We start from the raw sequence: 5,861 nt of genomic DNA on the forward strand, positions 1-5,861 counted from the left end.
ACAGTGTGGTAGATCTAGCTTGCTTACTTGATACCTTAACATATAACTGATACAAGGTTGTTTTTTTGTAATCCCTAGTGTGTTTTCTTAGCAGCCTAACTTAACCACCTAATTGCAATGTGTCTTAATAAGACTATGTACTGACCTGTTCTTTGTTTCAAGGCATATTAACTAGCTAAGTGATACATACTGCATTGACTAATTTGTTTTTCCCCTTCTTTTCTCTCTCTACCCATAACCCTATCAGACTGTACACCTGGGTTCCTGTCCTTCCCTTGCCAAAGAAGCCCCGTGGACATCATTTTAAGCACCATTCCTGAATAGGATTTTACATTTTCCCTCATAAGACTGGCTTCCCAGAGTTGACCGTTTTGGAAGTATGTCCTACTCTTGTACTGCTTAACACTACTGTCCAGGGTATATTTGCTCCCCTACCAGGCTTATCAGCAGCCCCCCCCCCAAAGTCTATCTTTAAATCCTTTCCCCTTCCCTCCTCTCCTCGGCCTTTATCCTTGAGGAACCTCTCTCTCTACCCTGAGCTTATTTTGTCTTGGCAAACTCCTGCTTGCTCTGTCTGTTATCCTTCCTGCCCTTGCCACTAGGTGGCACCCTTCACACTACTGACCCTATAACCAGTTTTTGTTGACTATTGTACTATAACTTACACTGACATTTCCAGTCCATATTCTGACCTCTGCCTTGTGCTACTTCCCTCACGCCTGACTCCTCTACTATCTCCTACCCCCCACTCACCATATAGTCTCCATAACTTTCCTACTCTAAGAGGCCACCCTCACCTGTTCTCCTGCTTCTCTCCTCTTGCCTGATTGTTTTTCTGCAACTGATCTTTCACTTGCTTTCCTGCTCAATCCTATTCTCCATTACCACTCTTGATACCCCTCTCCCTGTCTTACCTGTTTCCACTCTGTGTCTTTTCTTTTGACCTGCCTGTTCCTTCCCTCGCATACTACTGTAATTTACTCTTTTACTTGCCTTCCCTACTCCTTAATATGCTCACCTCCTTATGACCATCATCTCCCCCTCAGTACTCTACTCTCGGGTTCTTGTCTGCCTATAGCTCTTACTCTACCACATTTCCTTCCATCCCTGCAATCCTCACATATAGCTTCCAAATTCCCACCTACTTGCTGTTGTTTTTTTTTTCTTTTTTTCTGCCCGGAACTTCTATTTTCCTACTATCCCTACCTGTCTCCTCCCCCCCTCTGCCTCATTTCCGTTTCTATCATACTAATACACCCATCCCCTAGCCGCCTCCTCCCTATAGTCTATCCCTCTGTGGGCTGCTGTGTCTCCTCGGGCTGGGAGTAGATATCCCGCATGTGAGTACTTGCTTAAGTGCACTGTTTTAGTGTTTTGTTTCATTTATTCCTTTTATTCCTTTGTTATTTGTATCCACTACTGTTATCCGAGTTGTTTCAAAGTTAGCTCTGTATACCTAGATCTGTGAACTGTACTTTACGATGTTGTTTGGGAACCACGTGGAACGCCTTGATTGCTATGAACTTACGGAAACGGGTTATCAACCCTGTTTCTACTCCTGTTTGGCCCTGATCCAGCCATCACGCATGGTCGCTACAATAGTTTTATCTGCTATATTATTTTTCCTACTACCAGCGGTACCTGTGCCTATGTCCTATCTTGACTTTTAGGCAATTAACCTTAATTGTAGCATATACTTTCACCGCTCACTGTAACCATCGTGATACTACTGTCCTAATAACGCCACGAGCCATTGATGTTTTACTGGCACCCTAATTGTATAATTACTAAAGCTAAAGCCAATCTGTGTTTAGTGCTGCTTCTGCCAGAACAAACGGCCTCAGAGGAAGCGTTTGGCTTACCGCTCTCTTCTAAGCCTGTTTTATTTAGATGGTGCTGCACCTAAACTACTTATACCTAGCAGGGATCATGCTTGGTAGACTCTGTTAGAACAAACAACCACAGCGGAAGCGTTCGGCTTCCCGCTCTCGCCTGGCCTGATTATTTTGGATTGTATAGCGCCTAAGGCGCCTTTTTAACTAGTTATACTTAGCAGCGGTAACCTCTCTGTATTAGCGTTACTCCTTGCTGCAGCGTTCCTTGCCTAAGATCAGCCTCCACGTGGTCTCCCACAACTTCTGGCTGGCGCTCATAGGAAACTATAGCTGTTTAAGACCTTGTTCTAAGATTCAAGTGTCTATTACTGGGATTTTTTCCATACTGCTTCCTTTGTTTTTGCTTTTGACTAATTGCCTACTAGCTCTGTGCACAGATGCACACAAAGTTTGGTATTTTTTAACCTATACACATTTAAGCTACGCTATATTTCTAGCTTGTATCCCCCCTTGGGATCCTGTTATAATTAGTTATAGATGCAAGGCTGTGAATGTTGTGTCCTGCCATTTCTTTGTAAGCTGTTGATTGCTTGTAACTCATATTGTAGAGTGGGACCCATTTAAACAGTGTGGTAGATCTAGCTTGCTTACTTGATACCTTAACTTATAACTGATACAAGGCTGTTTTTTTGTAATCCCTAGTGTGTTTTTCTTAGCAGCCTAACTTAACCACCTAATTGCAATGTGTCTTAATAAGACTATGTACTGACCTGTTCTTTGTTTCAAGGCATATTAACTAGCTAAGTGATACATACTGCATTGACTAATTTGTTTTTCCCCTTCTTTTCTCTCTCTACCTATAACCCTATCAGACTGTACACCTGGGTTCCTGTCCTTCCCTTGCCAAAGAAGCCCCGTGGACATCATTTTAAGCATCATTCCTGAATAGGATTTTACATTTTCCCTCATAAGACTGGCTTCCCAGAGTTGACCGTTTTGGAAGTATGTCCTACTCTTGTACTGCTTAACACTACTGTCCAGGGTATATTTGCTCCCCTACCAGGCTTATCAGCAGCCCCCCCCCCCAAAGTCTATCTTTAAATCCTTTCCCCTTCCCTCCTCTCCTCGGCCTTTATCCTTGAGGAACCTCTCTCTCTACCCTGAGCTTATTTTGTCTTGGCAAACTCCCTGCTTGCTCTGTCTGTTATCCTTCCTGCCCTTGCCACTAGGTGGCACCCTTCACACTACTGACCCTATAACCAGTTTTTGTTGACTATTGTACTATAACTTACACTGACATTTCCAGTCCATATTCTGACCTCTGCCTTTTGCTACTTCCCTCACGCCTGACTCCTCTACTATCTCCTACCCCCCACTCACCATATAGTCTCCATAACTTTCCTACTCTAAGAGGCCACCCTCACCTGTTCTCCTGCTTCTCTCCTCTTGCCTGATTGTTTTTCTGCAACTGATCTTTCACTTGCTTTCCTGCTCAATCCTATTCTCCATTACCACTCTTGATACCCCTCTCCCTGTCTTACCTGTTTCCACTCTGTGTCTTTTCTTTTGACCTGCCTGTTCCTTCCCTCGCATACTACTGTAATTTACTCTTTTACTTGCCTTCCCTACTCCTTAATATGCTCACCTCCTTATGACCATCATCTCCCCCTCAGTACTCTACTCTCGGGTTCTTGTCTGCCTATAGCTCTTACTCTACCACATTTCCTTCCATCCCTGCAATCCTCACATATAGCTTCCAAATTCCCACCTACTTGCTGTTGTTTTTTTTTTCTTTTTTTCTGCCCGGAACTTCTATTTTCCTACTATCCCTACCTGTCTCCTCCCCCCCTCTGCCTCATTTCCGTTTCTATCATACTAATACACCCATCCCCTAGCCGCCTCCTCCCTATAGTCTATCCCTCTGTGGGCTGCTGTGTCTCCTCGGGCTGGGAGTAGATATCCCGCATGTGAGTACTTGCTTAAGTGCACTGTTTAGTGTTTTGTTTCATTTATTCCTTTTATTCCTTTGTTATTTGTATCCACTACTGTTATCCGAGTTGTTTCAAAGTTAGCTCTGTATACCTAGATCTGTGAACTGTACTTTACGATGTTGTTTGGGAACCACGTGGAACGCCTTGATTGCTAGGAACTTACGGAAACGGGTTATCAACCCTGTTTCTACTCCTGTTTGGCCCTGATCCAGCCATCACGCATGGTCGCTACAATAGTTTTATCTGCTATATTATTTTTCCTACTACCAGCGGTACCTGTGCCTATGTCCTATCTTGACTTTTAGGCAATTAACCTTAATTGTAGCATATACTTTCACCGCTCACTGTAACCATCGCATACTACTGTCCTAATAACGCTTATGAGCCATTGATGTTTTACTGGCACCGCAATTGTATAATTACTAAAGCTAAAGCCAATCTGTGTTTAGTGCTGCTTCTGCCAGAACAAATGGCCTCAGAGGAAGCGTTTGGCTTACCGCTCTCTTCTAAGCCTGTTTTATTTAGATGGTGCTGCACCTAAACTACTTATACCTAGCAGGGATCATGCTTGGTAGACTCTGTTAGAACAAACAACCACAGCGGAAGCGTTCGGCTTCCCGCTCTCGCCTGGCCTGATTATTTTGGATTGTATAGCGCCTAAGGCGCCTTTTTAACTAGTTATACTTAGCAGCGGTAACCTCTCTGTATTAGCGTTACTCCTTGCTGCAGCGTTCCTTGCCTAAGATCAGCCTCCACGTGGTCTCCCACAACTTCTGGCTGGCGCTCATAGGAAACTATAGCTGTTTAAGACCTTGTTCTAAGATTCAAGTGTCTATTACTGGGATTTTTTCCATACTGCTTCCTTTGTTTTTGCTTTTGACTAATTGCCTACTAGCTCTGTGCACAGATGCACACAAAGTTTGGTATTTTTTAACCAATACACATTTAAGCTACGCTATATTTCTAGCTTGTATCCCCCCTTGGGATCCTGTTATAATTAGTTATAGATGCAAGGCTGTTAATGTTGTGTCCTGCCATTTCTTTGTAAGCTGTTGATTGCTTGTAACTCATATTGTAGAGTGGGACCCATTTAAACAGTGTGGTAGATCTAGCTTGCTTACTTGATACCTTAACATATAACTGATACAAGGTTGTTTTTTTGTAATCCCTAGTGTGTTTTCTTAGCAGCCTAACTTAACCACCTAATTGCAATGTGTCTTAATAAGACTATGTACTGACCTGTTCTTTGTTTCAAGGCATATTAACTAGCTAAGTGATACATACTGCATTGACTAATTTGTTTTTCCCCTTCTTTTCTCTCTCTACCCATAACCCTATCAGACTGTACACCTGGGTTCCTGTCCTTCCCTTGCCAAAGAAGCCCCGTGGACATCATTTTAAGCACCATTCCTGAATAGGATTTTACATTTTCCCTCATAAGACTGGCTTCCCAGAGTTGACCGTTTTGGAAGCATGTCCTACTCTTGTACTGCTTAACACTACTGTCCAGGGTATATTTGCTCCCCTACCAGGCTTATCAGCAGCCCCCCCCCCAAAGTCTATCTTTAAATCCTTTCCCCTTCCCTCCTCTCCTCGGCCTTTATCCTTGAGGAACCTCTCTCTCTACCCTGAGCTTATTTTGTCTTGGCAAACTCCCTGCTTGCTCTGTCTGTTATCCTTCCTGCCCTTGCCACTAGGTGGCACCCTTCACACTACTGACCCTATAACCAGTTTTTGTTGACTATTGTACTATAACTTACACTGACATTTCCAGTCCATATTCTGACCTCTGCCTTTTGCTACTTCCCTCATGCCTGACTCCTCTACTATCTCCTACCCCCCACTCACCATATAGTCTCCATAACTTTCCTACTCTAAGAGGCCACCCTCACCTGTTCTCCTGCTTCTCTCCTCTTGCCTGATTGTTTTTCTGCAACTGATCTTTCACTTGCTCTTCCCCGCTCCGTTCGCTACGCTCACTCCGCTCCCCACCCTACCCCCAATTCCCACCCACCCCCAGAGGCCCTACCTTTAT

At 43.9% G+C, this 5,861-nt stretch overlaps 1 long non-coding RNA gene across 1 annotated transcript; it reads left to right on the forward strand.

Moving 5' to 3' along the window:
* The first annotated feature begins 313 nt into the window (after positions 1-313).
* Positions 314-5,230, forward strand: LOC122817380. The gene is made up of 3 exons (XR_006367229.1): positions 314-377; positions 2,708-2,837; positions 5,168-5,230. It is a non-coding gene; the product is annotated as an uncharacterized LOC122817380 (long non-coding RNA).
* Positions 5,231-5,861: the final 631 nt, after the last annotated feature.

This window comes from Protopterus annectens, chromosome 12.part0 (assembly GCF_019279795.1).
Source record: "Protopterus annectens isolate FY-2018-M chromosome 12.part0, PAN1.0, whole genome shotgun sequence".
In the NCBI taxonomy this organism is placed as follows: domain Eukaryota; kingdom Metazoa; phylum Chordata; order Ceratodontiformes; family Protopteridae; genus Protopterus; species Protopterus annectens.